The 25,288-nt window shown below is 31.5% G+C and overlaps 1 protein-coding gene across 2 annotated transcripts in view; it reads right to left on the reverse strand.

Moving 5' to 3' along the window:
* The window catches only part of LOC118184292 (suppressor of lurcher protein 1-like), a 246,512-nt gene that overhangs the window by 214,587 nt on the left and 6,637 nt on the right, over positions 1–25,288 (reverse strand). Inside the window, exon 1 of one of the 2 annotated variants that reach the window (XM_035353944.2) lies at positions 14,105–14,347. The exons of the other annotated variant lie outside the window; for it this stretch is intronic. The gene's annotated coding sequence lies outside the window, so the exon portion shown is untranslated. Of the gene's footprint in view, positions 1–14,104; positions 14,348–25,288 lie in introns of those variants that run through there. 2 annotated transcript variants of the gene reach the window in all.

Genomic DNA, 25,288 nt, shown 5'->3' on the forward strand with positions numbered 1-25,288 from the left:
ATCAGCACATCATGCAAAGTCGTCACATTGATTAAAATCGATCTTTTAGGCAACTGAAATCTGATTTTTTTTCTGAAAACTTCTCTACATTTGTAAAATTAAAAATAATAATAATACAAAAACAAAATTCTGAAAGGTTTCAGATTTTAAATTACGTCCAAAGGGGCGTTTTTAAACGTTTTGTGTCTTACCTTTATTTATTAAATATCATGTTCTTTGCACTTAAACAATAAAATTCAGCTCAATAGCAGTGTCGCAAAATAATTTTAAAATGAGCATATCTTCAGAATTTCCTGATACACAGTTCCGCGCGCTGGAGATAGAAAGGTCCCCCCCGTAGAGTGTTGCTATTGCTCGCTTTTAAATCGTTGAGTTTGTTACTCAAAAATCCGTTAAAGTTTTGCAAAATATGAAATAAATAATAAAACAAATATCAAATTTGGTCTTCCACATGCCCATATTCGTAGGAGGATTATGGCGTTCAAAATTCAGTGGCTCTATGTATCGTTGTTTTATCAAAATGCGAGAAATATACATACCTTTATGCAGATTTTTCATTATTTAATATCTTCAAATATAATGCAGGACTCTAACATTTGGTGGCAACAGTTTCAGTTTGAAAAGTGATTCGCCGTTTATAGTGATTCAATGCAAAATCGCAAAACGAAAACAATAGTTCTTCAGGGACAAAGCTCCTTTGGACTAATAATAAAACGTAAATTAAATAAACCATTTTTTCTAAACTGTTGTTGATATTCTTAGTCTAATAGTTTTCTCAGTTATTTCTGTACAATTATTTGTAACATGATTATGTTGTATGCTGTATATTACAGAGAACATTTAAGGGGTCGATGAAGTAAAGAGTTCTTTTAAAAGAGGTCGACGCAAGGGAAGGTTTGGGAATCTCTGCTCCTTTGCAGAGAGATAACCCGCTATAACTCGTTACTGCCCATCATTCCCGACTTGTGTTAGCTGTCTGGAAGCAACACGTTTCAGCTATCCTGTGGTGTAAGAGTGCAAAATGTTTATGGCTGGAATTATCCTCGTACAGCCGCTGTATAGCACATGCAAATCGGCTAACTCTGCTTTCCTAGGTTGTAAAATTAATATTAATTAACCTATAATCTTATTATATTATCACTTCTGCTATCTTCAGTCCTAACCAGGATGCAAATTAACTATGTGATTATAAGAACATAATTCTTGGAATTTAGAAAGAGAGAAAGCTTAGGACAAAGTTAACCTTTTGCTAACCAAATATGCCAGTGCAATAAAAATACGTTTGAGCAAACGCTTGATGGACTTTGGTTTACGAATTTCAGGCATTAAATTAGTTTAAATTTTAGGTTGCATTTTATATTCGTTTAAATCCCACAAACAGCAAGGATTGTTCTGTTAGCACAAATCGTATTTTAACAAATTTTGCTAATAAAATGCTTGTTTAAACCCTCGTCCACGTTGTAGTTGCTTTAATAGACGGGACAAAAGTTACCAGATAGTTTCATAGAAACTAAATAAGTGAGTGATTCCGTGCAACAACAGACGGGATATTTCTATTAACACGATTCTTCCCTTTTTATAAAAATGTATTTCTGCCAACTGAATCATCTGGCATCAATAGCTTAGTTGACAAGAGAGCTGAACATTCGCAGTTGGACACAGGTTCAAATGGCGGCAAACAGTTGGCTGCATGGATGTTTTCGCGGCTATTCCATATCTAATGCGATTACAAGCCGATTAGCTTTAGAAGGCTTTCCACAAAGGCATCCTTCTTTTTCGGCAGACAGCTCTCGTGTGCTTTGCTTTAATCAGTTAGCCTACCTCCACTTTAATCAGGGATTAGATTGGGTCATTTAAAGCACAATAAAGCTCTCTGCTACGTTATATTCCTGCTTTGATCCAGAGCATTTCGGGAATGTAGTCCTAGGGTATGGTACACTGGAAAAAAAAGGGGACAGTTCCTATATCTCCCGTTCTACTGGGAAGATTGACAAAATTCAAATTGCATTTTTTATGACTTAAAAGCGCGGTTTAGGATGTATATTAGATTTATATATAGCATTGGTTTAACATAGGTATTTTGACTCAAAATTGGACTTTTTCTGAAATAACATACCAATTTTTTTCCATATTTCGATTCTACGACTCAAATTATGCCTAGATATTAAATTTTGTAAAATTTGGTGGGGAATTTACGGAGAAATTCAAAACTTTATCTTGGCGAAATTTTTTTAGTTTGAGCCAAGAATAATTCATTTGGAGAACTTCTTAATGGCAACCAATTTTCCTTTCCCTTCCATTATGCCGGAGCGGGAAAAAAGGCACCTCGTTCCTACCTTTTCACATTGTGCATGAGCTGAAAAAAGTCACTTTATTTCTACTTGCAAATAATTTTAGCAAAGTTTCTAAACTAGATTTGATGTTTTATCGCTTTCAACAAATATGCAAAATTTCAAAACAGGCCAATATATAAAGTCACATATATCTTCGGAAATTCTGAATAAAAAACTAATTTTTTGCAGGTATGCTTAGAAATACGTCTACTTTAAGATGATGGTAAATTTTTAATAGATTATAATTCAAAAATGTTTTTGAAAAATTTATACAAATTATTTAAAAGTACAAATTTAAAAAATAAATCATAAAAAATAGGCGAATTTTATTTGGAATAAACCTAAATTTCGAAATGTGAAAGGAAGAATTAAATAGTCAAATAAAAAAAAAGAGATTAATAAATATATACCAAACTCGATGAACATTAAGGAGCTAAAATTTTGAGAGCTGATGTTTTAGCAACTACTCGTGCGATGTTTACAGAACTTTGTAATTTGAGTCGTAGAATTGAAATATGGAAAAAAAATTGGCATGTTATTTCAGAAAAAGCCCGATTTTGTGTCAAAATACCTATATTAGAACGATGCTATATATAAATCTAATACATATCCTAATACGTGCTTTCAAGACATGAAAAACGCAAGTTGAATTTCGTAAGTCGGCCCAATATAGAACGAGAGATATAGAACTGTCCCCCACCCCTTTTTTTTCTTTTTTTTTTTCGCTGTGTACATATCTCCCTCTACGATAAATTTCTGCAGATGATTTTAGGAACGACGGATTTTATGTGCCATTTTCTTCGAATATATTACCGACAGAAATGTTCATCCTTTAAAAGTGGGATTCGAAACTTAAGCTACCGTGCCGTAGGTAGCTTTTGTTAACAACCGTAACTAACTGGACGATACCTAAGCGTGGAAACAATGCTTAATAAATTTTTGATTTCGCTTATAATTTAATTTAGCCCTTTTTAATAGCACTTTTTGTTCAACATAAGGTCTAGAAATCATTTATACTATCCAAAAGTTTTAAACAATAGTGTATATGGAAAATATAGTAGTAATATATCCTCACATTATTCCACGAACTGGTTGCTCTTCAGACAAGCGCAACCCACTGATATTATTTTTTGCTATAATATGTTTCATATACCATGTAACTCTTAATTCATTTCATGAAGACTGAAATCACTACTGAAAGTACTTCAACTCAGTACTGAAAGTAAAACTTTCTTTTCGGAGAAATGGATGGCTAATTGCTAATATTTTGTGGGGAAAATAAATAGAGATCAGTTACTTTCATAGATTCAGAAAGAAAAAGGTGCCGGAAATATAATAATAAAAGCGGAGATAAAATCAGATTTCTATCCCACCCTTTTCTACGTGATTTCGACTGTTCAAGAAGCCTCTAGATTAAGATAGATGGCTGCTTGATCGGAAGCTATGGGGAATAAATGGAGCCAAGAGAATTCCTTGACATTCCTTCCGGCATGACTTTCGATGGGAAGCTGATGTGATTAGATTGCTATGGGGAGCATCTAGTACGGGGGTGATAAGAGGAGATAGGGACTGTGTTTTTATGCATGATAAGACAACCCGTATAATCAATCAGTATGTTGATTATCACTTTGAATGCGCTTTGAGTGTCATGGAATGAGATCTAAATTACCCTAAATTAAAAGGATAATGCTAGAAAAATATTGATGAAGTTTGTAGGGACAAAAAATCCCTTTTAACGAAACGCAATTCTCAGGCTTCTTGCATTTGGCAACCGCTAAAGAGGTAGAAATACCTGTCAAAAGACATATTTAATGTAATTTTACAGTACCAAAACTAAAAGAAAGAAAATGGATATAAGAGGGATGTAATGTTTGGCAAGTTAGTGCAATTAATCAGTAATTTAATCAGTAATTAAATTTCCTAAGGGGAAAACGATGAAAATTTCTATTTGAAAGAAGAACAAACTCGTAAATGTATATTAGAAACTTTAATACCACACACACAGCAACCTTTAATACAGAAGGAGATATCATGACTGAATTTTAAACATATTATACAGCTTACGTTTTAAGCATACATTTTAAGTTAAAAGTCCAGAAAAGGCGTAGGTAGGATTAAAATCCCTCTCATAACTAAACTCTGTTTCGCTCAGTAAACTATAGAGAATGCGTTGTTGATGGCTCCATTATCGTCTTGATAAATGTTATGACACAGTTAAACTTTTCTGACGTTCAGAACAGTTAACGTTTTCTCAATTATGAGATATAAGCCGCATTGTATAACCTAATAATGGAATATATACCACTGTTACTCAGTTTTCCTGGCTTATATTGTACTTAATTTAAAGTAAAATATAAATCACGAAAGGGAATTTCTGAAGACCTTTGAAGGTCAAGCTAAATTTATAGCTGAAATATATATTATCTGGGAAGAAAAAAATAATCTGAATACTCTAAAATCATGCAATGGCGTGATATTGCAAAGAATTGAAGTTATTCTTTCTATGTTTCCTTGTAGTATAGCAGTCAGCACATTGAGCTGATAAAGAGGACATCTCAAGTTAAGGTTTTGGCAAGACACGGTGAGTTTTCAAAATTATCCTTCGCAGAGATTTAATGGCGCTATAATGTCATAAGACAATTGTATTTATATTTTTATTCCATCTATTTAATTAATTTTAAAATCAAATAGGGTTATATAAATGTTAGAAAACTGTAACTTAAATAAAATACTTTTCTCTGCACAGTGCTTATGTATACATTTATCTATATATCCTATAGGCTTATATAATTAATGGCAGATCATCTTTTACCATCTGCTTTGTAAATGAATTTCATTCCCATAATTCATAAGCATAATTTTCAGCACAATTTTTTTCATTTATTCTGGGCATTCTTTCAACTTCCCTAATAATGGGAGTTTAACTAAATTATTTTTCAAAACCTGAGTCAATTTAGCTACTAACATTTTCCAATACTATTAACGCAAGCGGTCATTAGAGTGCTCTTCTAGTTGCAAACTCCCTTGTCTAGTCTAGTGTTGTACAATATAAACAAAATTCTGCCATTTGTCTCACGTTAAATTTTCTTGAAAACGTTTTTATTTCCACTAACTTTAATAAAAATATAAGTAATTTTCCTGAGCATGCTTTTCAGCTTTGTCAATATTAACAACTTTCTTGTGAAGTACAACTTTGAAATGTTTTGTAAAATCCGTATTATAAAATTCTAGTACCAAATTCTTTACTGTTACGTATACGTATTCGTTAATTTTTTTTAACATTCAAATAAAATTTTTCAATGAATTTTACTTTTCAAATAAAATTTTTCAAGGTTTTACTATTCAAGTAAAATTTTTCAGCGCAACAATAATTTTTATCTTGTCATAACTGTTTGAAAAATATGTGCAAGTAAACGTAATAAATTGCACTTTTACGGAAATTTTGCCTATGCTTCTTAATTTCTCTGACAAGAAAAGTAAAATTCTATTCTTAATAGCCTAAGCTTCAACTTTCATAAAATATGTTCCGATAATAGAGTAAATTATATATTTCAGTAATAAGAAAATAAATTTTATCTTTAACAAGAATTTTATACTGTATCATGACGAATAAAATCTATGTTAAGAATACTACCATATGTTTGTCATGGTATGGAATTCGCTATTACCACATTGAAATGAAACATTGTTTAGCTACTTCAGTATTGTGTAACAGCTAATTATAACTCTCATGATTAAGAATATGTCAATAATTTCATTTACTGTATCATAGCGCGATATTATATTATGGATTCCCTCCATAATATTCAAGCTATCGAATTTTAATTACATGTCGTGCAAAAAAGAGTTGTCAGGTATTGGGATTTCATACGGTAGTGATAGGATATTTAAATATGTCAAGCTTAAATATCCTAGCATTACGGCACAAGCTAGGATGTTTAAGTATGTCAAGCTACAGTTTACTACAGACTTTTGCGCCAAGCAAAGATTTATAAAAAAACTGACTAATCATCAACTCTGCCGTGATTCTAGAAGATTGTATTTATTGATCGAATTAAATGTAGCTGACACAAAGAACTCTGCTACCGTTTTATCAATTTATTTAATAAATTGCAACGTTTCATATATTAAAGACTTCAACATCGCTTTTGCTTCTCTCCCAAATGAGAAAAATTTCCTGCTCTTCAGAGTGAGAAGTTTTTAATACTTTAAAACTGGCAGCTGTTTATACATTTTGCTTCACGTAATATCAGGAAAATACTTCTCGAACATCATGAAAGTCTATATCAATATCTCTAAAAGAAGACTCGTAAAAAAGATCGTTTAGAAAAGAACCAATTTCAAATTCTGCAATAATATGCCTTTGATGAAATAGAATAAATGCTGACTCTACGAAATTAAAAAAGTGAAACTAAATTAAACTACAACATTTCTACTAAAATGGTTTGTTTACGGATAATATTCGAAGAATCATTTTAGATAAAATACTTGCTTTTCATCGAGAAACGTAATATAAGTGGTTAAAATCACCTTCCATTGTAATTACAATAATATTGAAAATGTTTATAAAGTTATATTTTAATTATAATAAAACTCATGAATTAGATGTATTGTTCAGCATTTATGCATATTAATAAAGATAAAAATATATAAATCGGTAAGAAGTACATGCATTGCTTTTCAATGGCCAGTTAGTTACGAAGATCATAATTTTAACATTAAATGTTTGATATCATGCCACATCAAATAGCAACACCGATGAGAAACGGCAATTTGCTAAGCCGAATGGCTAATAAATGTCGTAGTAACGTAGTATAACGGAACATGAAAAGTGGAAAAGCCAGAAATACTGCATGAATGAAGGGAAAACGAATGATTTTATAATTATGCATGCTAGTGAATCGCAACATATACTGCGTTTTTATGGTTTTTAGAGCATAATTAATGTATTTTCACTAATGTTATTTTGAGTTTCAACCTAACCTACGTTTCCTAGCTCCCATACTGACAGTCTCCGTTAAATCATAAGAGTACACTAATAAAAAAGTAGGTAAGTACAACTCAGAAACTAAAACCACTTTACTAGACTGATTACCGCTGCTTTATTATTCATTGACTAGGCCCGTTGTATTTCGTAAAAGTGATTTAACTGGGATTTATACCTGGAATTTGATCAGCATTCCAGAGGAAATTTCATAACATCCGGAAAATCTCTGAATTTTGTGCATAATCTGATTGAACTCGAATGCGAATTTCATTTAGAAAACAGAAATATACTCAAGGTGTAAATTTCTAAGTAGCCTTTATATATCATACTTGAACTCAGTTTGAAAAGAATTTTATTTAACCTGCAGTAACTTAGAACTGGGTCTGGATAAATTTAAATTGCTGCGGAATTTGAATTTCGTGCAGATGATACGAAATCTCACTTACATAAAGGGGGATTAAATGACATAAATTTAATATTTAGATTATTTGTAATAAATAAAGTGAGATAAATACATGTAACGGTAATAAATTAGATAAATTATGCTTGTAGTGGAAGAGTAATTAATTTTAATTATTTATAATGAACGATATGAGGTAAGTTGAGCACCGTTTGTAATTAATATTCATTTATTATAAAAACAGTTTAAATAGATTTTAGAATAGGCTTTATGCATCAAGTAAAGTGTTATTTCACCTGCTTCAAAACTGATATTGAGCAAAATATTTTAATTCATACATTTCGCTTTATTATGAATAATCTGTGTTATATACATTAGTTATTCCGAATAAACTGAATAATATATTAAATTAAGCCAAAATTGAAAGCTGTGTATCATCATCTTGATAACTGAAATTGATGGAGTTTCATCAAACATCTTCCATAGCAAAAGAATAATTAATGCTTAAATCAACACTTGTGATAACATCCTAGACATAATATTTTTAAAAGCTCTTTGAACTGTTTATGTGTGAACTCAAAGAGCAAGTTCAGAATAATTAGGTTTTCCCTCATTTTATTCACCCTATGTTTTACAATAATGCGAAAGAAAATCAAATTTTGATTAAATCCTGTTGCAATTTCAATAAAGGTATAACGCTAACATATTATGATTGTCTGAATATTTTATGAATATAAAATTTTATTTAGTTAAATATTTATGTATATGTTAAAATTTTGATGTCATTGTCATGATATCCGCGTAACAACATCTAATAATTTAATAGCATATTTTGCACAGAAAATCAAAGTTTCATTGCTTTCATAGCCCATTGCTTATAATTTGATTGCTAATCTTAGTAATGCTTTAAGTAAGTATTGCAGAGGGTTTACAATACGTTATTATTTCGATTGAATTATTAATAATGCTAAAATCAAAAATCTATTTTAAGTGTTGTTATTTAGGCTTACTTTCGGAATTATGAGTTTTAGAGTGTAAGTAGTAATTAAAACGAGGGATGGAACACTGGAAGCGTAGAATCCTGAAAATTTTGAAATTCGAGACTCGAAAATTGGAATCTTCGTGCTTTTTTTGTCATTCGAATCATTCGAATCCTAAGCCTAAAAGCCCCAAAACTGAAATAATTTAAATTTAATTTAAAGCAAAGTTTTAATTTAAAGCTTCCGAAAAATATTATTATTATTAGTTATTGGATTAGTTATTGGATTTCATTGGAAAGGTTCATTAAAATAAGAATGCGGTTGATGCAGTTCCAGTGATATTTGGATCACAGTATCATCTCATGACAGTCAGGAGTGCCACATTGTTTCTGTGTGTCATCATTTAAATGAAATATAACGGGAATTTCAAGTAATCGGTGTGTTGCGTTTTCTCTAAAATTCTCGAAACTAACTGTAGAATCATCTCGAGATTTTTGAACATAAATAGCCTCTACTTCTACGTCCTGGATGTTTGTAACCAATCATGCCACAGTATGTAAATGCTGTGTCACGCACCTGACACCAGTTGTCTATCAAATTAAAACTACGTTACTACTTAACTACAATGCTCAACCATGGTTGCTAAGTTGCGAACTATTAATAGATTATGAGCATTTATTCATGTATTTTTGCCAAATTATGCTGCGAAAATTAACCTCAAACTTCTAGAGTTTTAATTAGGTACTTAATTTACCAAATTAATTTATCTTTTTAATTTTATAAAGTGTACTCAGGATTCTTTTTTTGTTAAATGCAGATTTCAAATTTTGCTTTAATTAAAATTTTTATTTATAAACAGAAATTTCTTTTCTCTCTTTTTTATTATTCTTATTTGAAAGATCTGAGAAATCTTTTAAGCTTTGTCTTACCAACTCTAAAATCTTTACTTTTATATAAAACATTGTTAACCAGTTTTGGATACATAAATACGAGTTGTTACACTTCATTACAGTATTTTTCAGTCACTATAATTCCATTTGTTGTTGCTGCAGATAGGGCTTATTCCCATATTTGGCATATAATCCCTGAAACAGCCTCCTGAATAATCATATTTGGGACAGAATATACTTGTTGTTGGTGCGCCTAAGGCCCTGGACACCAGTGGTGACAGAACGACTTTATACCCAATTCAATTTCGATTTTAACCAAGAATAAATCTTATGCCGATGACTTGACAGCTGACCCAAAATTAATGATCGTAACATTTAATATTCAACCAGAGGCCACATGCGGCCGAGATTGGTATGGTAACCGAAAGAGCATTTATTTAGAATGCATAGTAATAGGTTACACTATGTAGAACATAACCTTGAGTATTCGACAGTGTACCACTGCTACGTTATAGATCCCAATATTTTTATAGTGAGAATTATAAACTTAAAGACTTTTTCTGTTACAGATAATTAGATAAATGTGACAAATAAAACCGGTTCACTAGTAATTAACCAGGAATTTTCTTTCCAAAACAATTATTAGAAATATAAGAGTAAATAATGCAACAAAAATTATTTACATTATATAACTGCTAAAATATATGTATATTACTTTTGAAATATATATATATATATATATATTTTAATTTATATTACTTTTGAAATATATATATATATATTTCAAAAGTAATTAATTTTCTAAATACGTCACTAAGAAACAAACAAATAAATTCTTAGAATTTCATTAAAATTTATATAAATAGAGAAAGAGAGAGAAATTTTTATGTATGGGTCTTTGCAACGAAACATACTACGTACCACGAAAGTGAGAAACACGAAGTCTTTGAGTGAGAACCTTTACTCCGAATGTGAGAAAATATTAGCTTTTATACGTAAATAAATCATTTTTATTTTTCGAATACTAGAAGCAAGGACAAAACATAGTTTATCTAGTCTCTGGGTCTCCTAACTAAACCCTAGTTTCCGTATTTATACACACCAGTTTATAAACCAACTACTTCGAACGTTCTCTCAGATTCAGCACTTGTTAGTCTAGTATCTGTTAGGAAGTCGGATGCTTTTCGGTTATATTTTCTTATTTTTCTCTCTGAAAACGCTAGAATTCTTTTTTTTTTTTTTTTTTTTTTTTTTTTTTCATGACTTATTTTAATATTTTTTGTAATTTTTTTCCAGAGTTGATTTGTTGTAGGATACTTCCGTTTCGTCCTTCATTAAGAATTCAAAATATTATCTTATAAAAAAATAGTAAGAAGTCGAAGGAATTGTGCTTATATACTTTTCGGAATCAAAGTCACATTTATTTCTGTTAATTTAGTAGCATTTTTTAATTTTTATAAATGCTTTCGTTCCGCGATATTCTTCCTAACTGAAGGGGCTTTTTTTTAGTTTTAGTTTTAGAAAACATCCCGCCATTTTATCATTTCCCTATCTGAGATCTAATCAAATATTGTAGAATATAAAAATAAAAAATTCTTTTGAATAATAATGTTCTTCTTATATATGACGTGGCAAAGCATTCTTAAATACATTATTTCAATTACATTGTTTCAATTCGTTAGTTCGTGATATAGCAATTAGGCCCGCCAGCATCCGAGCGGCAAAGTCTCTGGATACTGGGAGTTCGGTTTGGGGCATTGGGGTATTCAGACAACCTTCTGTGCTTTGTCGCAGTTAAATGAACGAAGCCAGCCGTGAAATGATAAGTTTAAGTATAACGTCAGTCACATGTATATTAATGTTATAAGATTTACATAGGTAAGTAATGCTGAATTTACGAAGCAACAACATCTGCTGGAAATTTTCATCAAGTTTTAAATCTGTGAGACTTTGATACAAGTTATAATCATCGACATTCCAAGATGGCCAACAAATCCTTCTTAGAACTAAGCTCCTTATTCATTTAAAAGTTTATGTATTACATTATCGATTTTGCTGAATGAGGTGAGGAATATTTTCAATGTTTTCCGTGTTTTTCCGATTAGAGAATTCATTTGTAAATTCTGTAAATAGTTTAATTGAGAATCAATATCTATGATCTCATTATTTTCAAACATTTTTTTTTTTTTTTTTTTTTTTTTTTTTTTTTGCCATTTACAGCAAAGGAAAAAATATGCGTACGCGTCATATTGATACGCGTTATATACCAAATTACCAGTAAAAATATTGATTTACCAACAAATCAGTAACCTACTTAACCGGTATAATAATCGCTACTTACTACCATATATTGGATCACTAAATTTCATAATTTTTGTGTACATCGCATTGTAACAATTAGCAGTTTTATAATACTCTATAGTAGGAGTTTGAAACAACATGATTTAGCTGAGGTCCTTAATACCAAAATACATTTTGAATGAAGAAAGTTCGTTTTGTGAACTTTGTGTCTACTTAAAGTAAATTGATTATGATCTGCAATACCAGACAAATTGCAGAAAGTAAGGTGAATATGCTCTATAATACCAGACAAATTGCACTCCCCCCCTTGGAAAAGTATTGGAAATTAGTTATCCTATCACAAAAATTATGACAGACAGCGAAAAAACATCAATAGCAGGTGTTAATGTGTTACTGATTTAGGATGAAATGATGGCCTATATAAATCAATAACTTGAATAGAAGCTGTGAAATGCAGGTCCCTCGGTATCCGATCACAACCATAAGTGTACGAGTAATCGCGTGTCAGACATTTATATGGCGGGTTCTAATTTACCTATAGAACTAATATGGGTCAGCAAGGACAGTTTATTACTGTAATAAATTCACAAAGCTGTCACACATGATGAAAATAATTCGTAAAATCACTAATATCTAAGCATTTTTCTAATAGCATGCACTAATAGCATGCATAGCTAAGCATGTGTCCGCTATTGGCTGCAATATATAATATTGCGCTATTGGCTGTAATGGGGATAGCCCTCAAGTGCTTTACCACGATCAAGTACAACAATAACAACAATCTACTTAACTTCTAAACAAACTGAAGTTATTCTAATTTCAATTCCTCTAAATTTTGCAACTAATTTCCCAAAGCAGCTAAGTGAAATCCTTCTTTCGTAGGAACAAAAGAAGATGAGCAAAGCGTGTAGGCGATCGTTAACTCAGACACAAATTTAGAACAGCCATTCTACATAAATCATAAACGCGATTTTTCATTGCTTCCTTTTATTCAGTCATTAAATATTCGACTATTTTTCTGTTATTAGTAAACTCGTATTGGAAGCGCAGCAAGATGCAAAGCTAAAAATTTTAATTATTTAAAAGTACAAGTATAATTATACTGAAAAGTAATGTAGTTCAGTGATGCAGATAAAAAATTAGTTATCATAATGTGGCTTTTAGACAAATCAGATTTACATTTCACCCAAACACTACCAATGGATATAAAAGAGACAGTTTTATCTTGTCATTTTTAATTCAAGGAAATATTCACTTAATTCTATACCCTACTGAAGAGCTACATTGTACTCAATGTGAGCATCAAATACTGATTTTCCTAAGAACATCATTTCTCTAATATTTTCGGTGTATTTTTATGAAGGACAAAATTAGCAATTAGAATTAAGTAATGCACTAATCTTAAATTTGAATTAGTTCTGCTTTTACGATTCCTCTTTCCGCGTTTTCAAAAATCTTCCTGTTCCCGCGAAATTGGGGAGTACATTCCCCCTCCGACAGCTCCTCAGGACATGTCACAATGAGTTATTAAGAAGAGCTGGGCATTTTCTTTGTGAATAAGTTAGTCTTCGTTAGATTGAAGACGTATCTTAGTTTGGGCTCCTCTCGAAATCGTTAATTTCATTCTGTTTGTAATTCTGCTACACAATATTAGCTACACAATATTAGTAATTTTTCTTAAGCCTACAATCTTTATCAGAATTGAAATGCCATCAAGTGTCATGGTTTTAGTAAGAAATAAAGAACTTTATACTTGTTTACAAACAAACATATGAAATATTAGAATTCGTTTAAATTAATCTCAGTTTAAAAATTTAATATGATTTTTCAGTACATTTCAGTTAACATACATTATGTAACCAATAGGAATTGCTTTCGGGTATTAATCCTTAAATTTAAGATTGAAAATAAATATAAATTTGAATTTTTTTCATTTGCATTAATATTATATTGTTTATGTATGTTTTTATAAATATTTAGTAAATATTTCGACATTTAAAGGAAACAGGAAAAAAAATTAACTGAAAAAAATAATCCTTACTTTAGCCTCGTAGAGAAGGAGAAAAATTTAAGATTAAGAAATAAAAAGTTAGTGTAGAGGAAAGCATTGAAGAAAATAGAGTTGAATGTCATTGAAATAAATTTTCAATTCAAAGATGTTGCAGGGAAATTAAATTCTAAAAGTAAAATTTACAAACATTTTAAAAACTTACCTGAAACATATTATACACACGTGTCATGCGTAACACTAGGTTACAAAATGAGTGGTATCAGCATATTAAGAGTAAGTACGATGCAAATATATATATTCACTTTTATTTTGTTTAAAAAATTTCCACCCCGTTAACTGGTTTCACATCATGCATTTGGCCGGTATGCCGCTTGAGACTACTGACGAGATGCATATAAATGTGCTAGAAGGCATTTTGAAGGTTTGACAGTTCTGTCCTTTTCAGCTGGTAGCGAAGCGATGACACTCGGAACCATGTGACAAAGCATAAACTCCAAGGGAGAAGACTGGCGGAAGTTCTGAAAGGCCAGTGTAATGATTCGGAACGAAACACCTAATGCCATCTGCTGATGGAGATATTAAAAAGAAAGTCTAATGTTAACTGAAGATTAGAATTCGGATTCATCATAAAAAGAGAAAGAATTTTGCGAATATCTAATGGCAGAAGATATTTTATTAACTTCGGCATCGCAGAAAGAAAAATGCTTTTTCCTGAAGTGAGATTTCAAAGGCCATCTAGTTTGACCAAATTTTATTATGCCTCAATGGTAAAAAATCATTTAAACACTTTAAGGCCTCCTGTATATATGAAATAAAAAGTAACAAATATTGAATACACATCATCCTCAGAACTTTAAAAATCGATTTGCGAATTTCATTAATAAAAGAGAAAATGACACAAAAATTAAACCTGTGCAAAAAAGCATAAAATTGTGTATTTAATCGAATTAAATACAAAAATAAATTTCAAATTCTTATTATATGAAATAAAAAAAACGTTTCTTCTTGGGATAACTGCTTAGTGAAGAATACGGAGTGAGATATTTCTGTCGATTGCAGCAACTCTTAATTGTCTCAGCTTTCTTTAATAGCTGAGTTCCTTAAAAATTTTATTCTTCCCTTTTTGACACTCGTATAATATTTCCCATTATTAAATTACCTTTATTGGCTTTAACTATATTGCCTCTTTACTGCAGAATTTTCTGAAATGGAATTTTGGAATGGGTTTTGCATTATTGTTTCTGAGACTCAGAACTTAACTTTCTTACTGTTTTGTTTCGGCCTGTCTTCTTTCATTTTTAAAATTTACATTTCTCCTTTTATTTCTTACGTGTTTTTCTCATGGAATTCCTGAACCTTTAGATATTTTTTCAATCGATTGGTCTTATGAACTAATAACTAAATGAAAGATATATGAAACTATCGACAAGATGCGAATCATATTCTTGACCTATTTTAATACATAAATAACCTCCACGAACGTAGTAATTTAAAATTCAGTTCTTTATATATGTTACGGTGAAAGACCGAAATTGGAGAATGTCGACTTTCATCGGAGAATATCAACATTCACCAAATACGTCGGTGAAAGACCGAATATTTCACTACATTCTTGTATATTCTGACTCTCACCGGTGTATGTCGACAATCACAGATATGCTCTGGTGAAAGCCGAAAAGAGAGGTCATAAAGTGCCATAATAGTTTAAGTTGTTGCAATAAATAAGATTTGAATCACATAATTTAGTAAGTTTTTTATTACTGTTATTTTACTTTCTCATTTATAACGTACTGTATAATTAAGTAAGTTTTTAACTTCTATTATTTTCCTTTCTCATTTTGAATGTATTGTGTGTTTTAGGTTCTCATGTTCTTAAGTTCTTATTTCAAGTTTCAAATGCGTTCATTCGCGACTGAATTACGGAGAAGAAAATATAATATTGTTATATGTTCAACATTCAATGTCGACATTGACCGGTGTAAGTCAGAAATAAGAGTATTTGGAAAATATTTCGGACATACACCAAGAGACTATGTGAATGTTGACATTCACCGGTGAAAGTCGACATTCTCCAGATTTCGGTGTTTCACCGTAACATATATACGAGTATCAATTGCTACAATTTTGTATTAGTCCTGTCAAGAGCCGTGAATGCCTTATATATCAGAGGTGTCAAATCGGCGGCCCACGGGTCCCATACGACCAACGAGTTAATTTTTTGTGGCCCACGATGCTCTGAAATCAAAACGAAAACAGAGCAATACTTAATGAAGAAAATAACACGTACAGGAGATCAAGGCGATACCGTGCGGCTCTCGATTCATCCCGAAAAAATAAAAAAGTGTATAATTATAATATATTAATATAATCTGCAATCCCCACCTTATATCGAGGTGTATATACAACCCCGGGTGCTGAAAATGACTCTTGCGATTGTCTCTTTGCAAAAATAGTTTTACAGCTCGCTTTGAGAAAGTTCCAGCCTATTTATCGATGGAATCTGGTAAGAATCTAAAGCAAAAATTGTGTGAAATGAATATCCCCGAATTTTATAAATACCTTCCTGCATGTTTCCCAGAAAGTGGCAAATATTTCTCCCAATTCGGTGGTACGTATCAATGTAAACATTTCTCTCACTTGTGAAAAAGAGCAAGTATTCAACGAGATCCAAGTTGTAGAATCATTTTATAATTTTTTGATGCCAGAAAACTGAAGAAAATTCGCTATGTCTTCTGCGGGATTCGAACTCCGGATTTCCCGATTGTGTATCGGACGTGCTTCCAGTTACAGTACAAAGGCTTGCGGAAAGAAGGAAGAAAATACCTCATAAAGTTAACAGGTACTCATCTGATTTCTGGAAATCACTATTGCGAGCAGCATGTCTACTGAGATATCTGAAAACTACTTGCAAAGAAAAAATTTCAGGTATCAGGAAATAAATAATAGATATCAATCTACAACCAAGTTTTCCTTCTGTTTCTTTTACTTTATGAAGAGATCTACAGTATTAGGTAAGATAGGTATATGTTTATTCCTTTTAATACATCGTTTAAGCATAAAAAATTGCTTCTTTTTTTCCCTTGCGGCCCGCACTATTGTAAAATCATGACTATTTGGCTCTCTTAGTATTTAGTACTTAGTATATTAGTACTGAGTTTGACATACTTCCCTTACATCATTATTCTTCTCTCTTAATAGCTACATACCTTTAAAATGTTTCTTTTTTGGGGGGGGGTGATTAATAAAATTTCAACTGCTGTTAATTTTATTTATACTGAGTCGTTAATTACTGAGTCGTTAATTCCATTAAATATTAAAATACTTTTCTCTGTTATTAGTTAATTTTAAGTCAAACGATTCTTGTGTGAAATAGCTTTTAATTTTTTATTGATTCGTTCATTTTTTTTAATTACTCTAGTGATCTTCCTTGGAATGAAGAAGTTTTCAGTCATTCTTATATTTATCATGTAAACAAACATAAAACGATAAAGTAGTTTATTTACAAGCTCCTAGAAAGGTCGCTTCGAAGCCAATAAGAATAAAAGGTAAATTTTAACTGAAAATGTCCTCGGAGAGCTATGAATTCAACGTAACGTAAAGAGTGTTTCACATCTACTAACAGGCAGGAAATGACCAATAACTATTTCATAAATTAATAATAATTATTAATTACTCATTCCTTAGCTGTAAGAGCAGTTCCGAAAAGCTATAAATAGGAAACATTTATTTTAATATAGGAACAGAGATAAGGGAACCTTGCGCGAAAGCGTGCTGTCTCTTCCTCGACACTAAATGGCTGTGCGAAATTGCGATATTACTACTCCTTTAATCCCAGTTATGATATCTCATCGTTCTATTCATTTACATATTTTCTAAATGCAATGAACATTCCAGAAAACTCTCTCTATACATGAAATTTTAATTTGAAATTATCATGCTAGTACTGCTTTAGGTGCTCACTTACAGCAAAAGTACTTCTTGGAAATATTTGACTTCACTTTCGGTTTAGTTTTTCCCGAAATTCTTTCACTTCTAAATGGTTCACAAACTTTCGATTCAGCCTTTTAGCATGCATTTATAAAATTATATTCCGAAATTTATTTGTATGATTCCTTAAACATATAGATTAATGTTTTAGCATAACCTTAAATTTCTTGCTTTTAATATTAAAATTCAATGTGTACTATTGATTCTAATGATATTCTTCATATACTGAGCAAATGAATTTTAACGATGAATAATTAAAATTTATTACATTAAAAATTTTTACACTCAGCATACGGTGAAGCTAAACAAGGTACATATATGGTGATTCGAAAATCCTTAAACAAACTTTAAGTGTAGACCAGACACACAAAAGCAAATCATTTTTAAAACAGAATATAGGATCGGACGCAGTAGGCGACTATTTGAGAGTACTTTTGGCCAGTGAATTAACTAAAAGAAAAGGATACCAGATAAGTTGTACATAGATAGGTGTAATGAAATTCCCAATAGCATACGTATAACGCAGATTAGTATGTTTTAGATATCAGTAATAAAGTTATAATGACAGATAGTGTACAGTATTCACTTACATGTACCAAAAATCAAACCCTTTTTAATACTTAAGTGTTAAAAAACTTCCCAAAAACGCGATACACGCTTCACAACGTCGACGCATGGGTAGCCGTCAATATTCGGTTACTTACCATGGGTAAAAGTAAGATATTAGGTGCAATTTCATTCAGAAATATCGCCAAATTATAGACATTTATCATAAGTTGTCAAACATTTTCAGTACGTCAAAAGAATGCACACCTTAACAATTTATAATACAAATTTTTATTATTAAAGAAGGATTATACGACACATTAAAAAATAAAACACTTAAATATATCGAGAAATCCTCCTGTTATTTTTATGCACTGATGTTCTCCCCATTTGCACAGCGATCTGTTTTCGCTGAAATAATCAGAGAATTACACATACTCGGCATTATGCGCAACCTCGATGTTGCACACCAACTATGATCACGATCACTCAAGAACATTTGAAACTACAAGGTAGACCCCAGCGTAATGAAAATAAAAGAGGGATTCTGGTCTCATCCTTTGCGACGATGTCTTCGGCGGATGTAACAAGATTTTTGTAAATATTGTTCTTGTAGCTGAACAAGAAGATATCGAGGGAGGGTCAAGTCTGTGGATATTGGAAGCCACATAACCGGATCGGCACAGCAGATCCATTTCCTTGTCATATCAAAATACTAAAGCCGCACAATTTGACTGGCATGAGCGAGCGCCCGTCGCGCTAAAATCACAGAATGAAAATCTGGCAACACGTACTCCAAAAAATTCGATACATTCTTCCAATGAGTCGTGTTAGGGGAAGGTATGGGCCTAGTAAATATTTCCCCAAAATTCTTTTTCAAATGTTTATGGCAAATCGGTGTTGAGCCCCATTGCTCGCGGGATTTAATCCAATTGATCACACAATACCATCCCTTGAAATTGTAACTTCGTCTGTCTCAGGCTGAAAAATTGTCCTACGCTGCAGTTTCTTGCAAAACCTAGACCGAAAATATGAGTCGCAGGGGGGGGAGGCATACATCTCAATACCGGAATACGTTGAATGTGGTAAGAACGTAGACTTCATCGTACAATACGCGAAACACACTGGATTACGGAACGCCAGAGTTAAGAGAAATGATTCCCATAGTTGTGATTGGTTGGCTTTCAATTTCGCGTATAATTGCTTTCTCTTTCACGGAGGAAAACGGATTTCAGTCTTGACCCCAACGTGTATTTACTTCGAATTCCGCTGTTGTACATAATAGTTGGTACAAGAGGGCAAACTTTTGATGATAAGGAACTCATGGATTTGGACAGCGTTATCGAGACAAACGCTGGGCTGCATGGCGATTTCTCCTCTATTCTATTAAAAAATGCCTTTTTTTATAACGGGAAAAAGAGATAAACATTGGCGATCAGTTCATCACATATTTATTTAAGATCTTTCTACGATGTATCCGTAACATATGTCTGATGATTTTGCAACTAAATACAGAGCGATCTGTTTTTCCAAACTCCCATCGGGATGATTGGTGCAAGCTTAGTGAGATCCCCGTCAGCATTCATGGTCGAAGAAAAATTGCGTTATCACGTAGTAAAATTTCCAGATATATATGTAAGGTTTATATTTCAATTAAACCGCTTTTTCCTGTGTTGAATTATTCCTTCAATTCTTTTGTTTCGTATGCATCACCATAATAGGAATCGATAATTAATATAAGAAGCGAGAATCTAACAAAGGAATATCGTCCAGCCTTGAATTATCAATTTTCCTAAAATATATATATGAATGTAATCATCTAGAAATACGTAACACTAAAGCTGCTAATAATCGATAGATAACCAGCAAAAGAGTTTGTTACCAAGTTTTTGATCGCTATTCGCGAATTTTCTGACGAATTTGTGTAATGATACCTTGTGAAATGCTGAAGTCTCATCTGCTGAAGTCTTGTATAATTACGTTCTGATTCCTTTCTCAGTGGATAATAGGCTGGCTATATGAGATATCATAATTACCTTATTAATTAAATGATTAAATTAAGTATGGGCCGGCTCTTCTTAGAAAGAGAGACTCTAGACACTAGATCCGATCTACAGGACGGATATAGATATGTCTAATATTATGACTTTTAATTTCAGTTTAATTATTCGGCTACCTCTCAAATTAGTTGTAGCACCAAATAGTCGTAATTGGGTGACAAAAGACGCAAAGTATTAATTGCTTTTGCATTTCTTGGATTAACGCATCATAGATTAAAGGACGAAGATCATAGATTAATTAGTGACAAAGACAAAGAGTATTTTCTCAGGTCTATATTATGCATTTCGCATTCTTTTCATTGTCTGGACTTGTTACGAGGAAAACTTTACAGGGAATTAAAATATCACAAGAGGCGTGTGGGTGGGAACGATTTCTTTATTTTAATACAAGTGGAATAGGCAAAATTAGAAGCAAGTATGCGTCGAAAAAAATAACTTTAATCTGCAAACTTTTTACTTTTCATGAATAACGTAATAAAAAGATTTATTTCGATAATACTCTTGGTGTAATCTGAATGGTTACATGTAGCTCAAAAAGGAAGAAAAGATATTTAAGCAAATTTAAAAATATAGCTCCACCCGAAAATAAAGATAATTTGAGTTTATGATATTCCTTACAAAACAATATTTGCTGGAATATAAAATTTGCTCACTGTCGCAAGAATATTTAAACGAAATCTCTGGAAATCATATCACGATACAAAAGAGCCTCGCAATTGCTCTATGAATAAAAAAGCAGACACCATTTGCATAATAATGCAGTCTGGTTTAAATTGTATGTTAGGGGATCTAGGATGATTCCTTTGGCATTTCCGCGCTTTTATTCGATACACCGAGGAAGACGCTGACAAATAAATGCTAATACGGACCTCCTAGTTACCGACGTATTTTCCATTATAAGTTGGAAATGTCCCATAATTCCGAAAACAGCTTTTCTTTCGAAGCGCAAATGTTCTAAGGAAAGGCAAACTCCCTGTTTGCAGTTTGAGCTCAGAGAAATGAATAATCCTAAATTTCTAAAGCAGAGAGAAGTAGCAATACGAATTTATCTTTCAAAGTTGGTATTACTGACTTCATTAAAACACACTTGTCAGATAAATTTCTTTTAACTTCTAAATTAAAAACAATGAATGAAATTGCTCAGCTTAGCTCAAATATATTCCCGAGATTTAACGATATGCATACTCATGCGCGAGAATGAACTCAGATTTTGACAAGCAAAATGTATTCTAACAATAGCTTCACTTAACTTAGGCTCTATTAGTTTTTATATTTATCTATTAGTTTTTTAGCTACGGAAGTTTTCTTTTTCTAACTCTGTCTCGATAGAGAATTAAAGCAGAAGTTTCCCAGATATGACGTACATTCGAAATTGTAATTACGAATTAAATATTTTATTTACTATACATAATTTTTCTCCTTCAAGCATGTCGTATAACGCCGCTGAAAGGTGCTAAAGAAAAACTGCAATCCTACAGAAAAAAAATTCCTACATTTCGGACAAAGTGCTTTATTTATTGTTCATTTCGAGAGAAGTTAACTCGCTTAAACGTTATCAAATTCACCGTTAGTTAATTTTAAAATTCTGTACTAAAGATAAATACAGATATGATTTATATATAAACCAATCATCAGCCATATATAACCGTCAAGCTAATTTTTGTTATTTGTTTCTTTTCGATATCTCATTTAATTTCTGAAATCTTACAACACTTGAATGTGCAATGACGCTTAGACGCGCATGCAAAATACAATTTATCTTCCACTGAATAGTAATAAAATTTCTTTTTTACATGTTAGTTTGAAAAAACAGAGAAATAAATTGACATTTTTACTAAATTCAGTCCTTTGCAGCTAATATCTCATCACATATTAATTTTTTAAAACAGAAGTTCGTTACTTTCAAAAACGTTCAGAAGAGCGTCGAATATCTAATAATTCATTTCATAAAAATCTGACATGCATAGTGATATGATATCATTGTTTTAAACAATGGATAGTGTAGAAACTCTCATAAGTTTCAATACGAATGGTCTTTGAAATATACCATAACCTACCTATTACCTAATCTGAAGAATTAGAAAATTTTTATGTCGTGAATTTCAGACAGTGTACTTCAAATTATTATTTTTTAATGAAATGTACCAAAGCGCTCAAACGCATTTGCCTAAAAGAAGAAATGCCATCGTGAAGATCCTTTTACGGAAAATCACTCATGTCGGCATTATAAATTGGAAGACCACAAAACCACTACCACAGTCAATCCGTTTACTGAACTATGACAAATCGAATTACGAGTGTTCACCTGTCTTAGCTATTTAGCCAGTGGTAGGCAAAATGGCCTGCATACTGATATACTCGATTGAGATGAATATCGTATATTTAGTAGAAATTAATGCTTTACTATTAAAATTCTCAATAATCTTTGGGAACCATTAAGGGCTGTCATTTGATGGGTTCGCACATCTCAGATCTTGTAGCTTGCAGTAATTACGGATTACTAGATATAGTATAATTTTCCCCAAACTGGTGTTTACATTGTTACATAGGTTAGGAAATATTACACAGAAAAAATAATATATCTTATTTTTTATACATAGAAATCTCTGCTCTTCTTGCATCTCTTGAAATAAGACTATTTTAGAACAAAATGCTTAAGTGATTTGTGATAAAGTTTATTGAAGTTTTCACTTTAACGTGAAAATGTGACAGGTTATTTATTCATTTGTAATTTTCTGAATTTATGGCATATATTAGCACTTCTAAAGATCCAATTAAACGAAAGTGTTCAACTAGAAAACATATTACTTTTCCATGTAAATTTATATTTTTTGCTTATTTTTATTTTATTTCAAAATTTTTACACATGTTTTGGGGCTAATTCCATAATGAGAAAATGGGAAAACATACTTCAACGCCAATACCACCTTTTTATGTTAAAATCTTGTCATTAGAAATCTGTTAAATACTACATAACTCCGTACATATAAACAATATTCCTTTTTATTATCACTATATGCTTTGTTCAAGTTGTCTTGGGTTGTGTTGTGAATAAACATAAAGCAAGGTATCTTGCGATATATTATATTCTTTCATAAAGATACACATTAGAACAATGCTTTGTCTAATTTATGTATGCATATCAATTCAAATTTACCTTTAAAGGGTATCTGATTGAAACATAAGTTTTTATGCATTATACAATACTCTTAATATCTGATTCAAATATATATCTGAATAAATAGACGTGAAAATTATAAAATGTTCATCACATAAATTTCAATTTTTATTACAATATAAAAGTGTTTGTAATTCATTCACCTGATTAAGGAATAATAAAGGAATATTACGTTAGATATTTAAAAAGAGTTTATTATGTGATTTCTTAATTAAAAATTTTTTTCTCACGTTTGGCAACACTCTAAAGCATCCACAGGGTACAAGTTATAAAATGGCGAAGTGTGATAAGGCAAAAAAGAGGGAAAAATATTCGCTTTGCTAACACTAGGAAAATATAAGCCATCTATTACTTTTAGAACGCATTATAAAAGTGAGTTAATAAATATGTGCACACTTTACCATCTTTATGGTCAAAAAGGTCTCTCTTTACCTTTCCCGATTTCCTTTTGCGGGGTTCAATAAATGCATACTGTATGGAGGAAACACTAGTAGAACATGTGGAAGCTGAACAGAATGGTGAACGAAGCATACATGAAAATTTATTAACAGTTCTCCATTATCCCAGTTGTTTACATAGAAAAAAATTGTTTGAACTATCAAAATTATTTTTTTTCTAAATTAGTTTGAACTATCAACAACTTTTTCAGAATTTTCTTCAAAGTCCCTTTTGCTGCATACATGCCATCGACTACTTTTCATATCGATCCCTCAAACGAATCTAGTTCCCTTTTCTTCAAGATACTCAATGCAATGCCTTTAGTCACCCTATTTTTCATTTTAACAAACTTTAAATGTACGCGAACGATTCAAAGAGACATATTTTCAGAATGATAGACATATATTTGAGCAATCAACTGATATTGCACTTCGGAATATTTGTCGTCTGTGTTTGGAAACTCTTTCTGCCATCTCTAAAAGGCTGTTTGTCTCCATCCGAATACTAACATGCCATCAGCAGTGATAGAAAGATAATGTTGACTTTAACTCTCCCTAGAGAGTGATTTTGAAAGGCTGGAAATGTTCCATGTTTCTTTTAACAACATAGTTAAGAGTAATAAAATTTTGTGCTCCTTGAAAGCGAAATGTGAAGTGAACTCTGAAATACAACTGAGAACTAAATTTTGTTCAAGTTATTAAGATTAATCTTCTGTAAAATGCTGTGGAAAATACTTCCCGGATGTTTAATTATTTGTTACTTTTTGTAATAGATAAATAGTTATTTTAGTTTCGGAACTAAAAGTCACAGAAACATCTCGACTTTGTAGACATGAAAGTTAGAAGGTCAATTTTTTGAACTGCTATAACCTCAGCCGAAACCTCTCTCAGTTTCTTTACAGATTATGTATGTTCAAATGAGAGAAAGTCATTCATACGCATTTCCTAACATTGACTTTTATAAATGCAATTTTTATTTGCATTACGTCACTAATGTTGGACAGATTCATTTTTTAGCTACGGAAGTTTTCTTTTTCTAACTCTGTCTCGATAGAGAATTAAAGCATAAGTTTCCCAGATATGACGCACATTCGAAATTGTAATTCCGAATTAAATATTTTATTTACTATACATAATTTTTCTCCTTCAAGCATGTCGTATAACGCCACTGAAAGGTG

Source organism: Stegodyphus dumicola, chromosome X1 (genome assembly GCF_044657685.1).
Source record: "Stegodyphus dumicola isolate Sdum_Otavi_A_Nest chromosome X1, ASM4465768v1".
NCBI classification, from domain to species: domain Eukaryota; kingdom Metazoa; phylum Arthropoda; class Arachnida; order Araneae; family Eresidae; genus Stegodyphus; species Stegodyphus dumicola.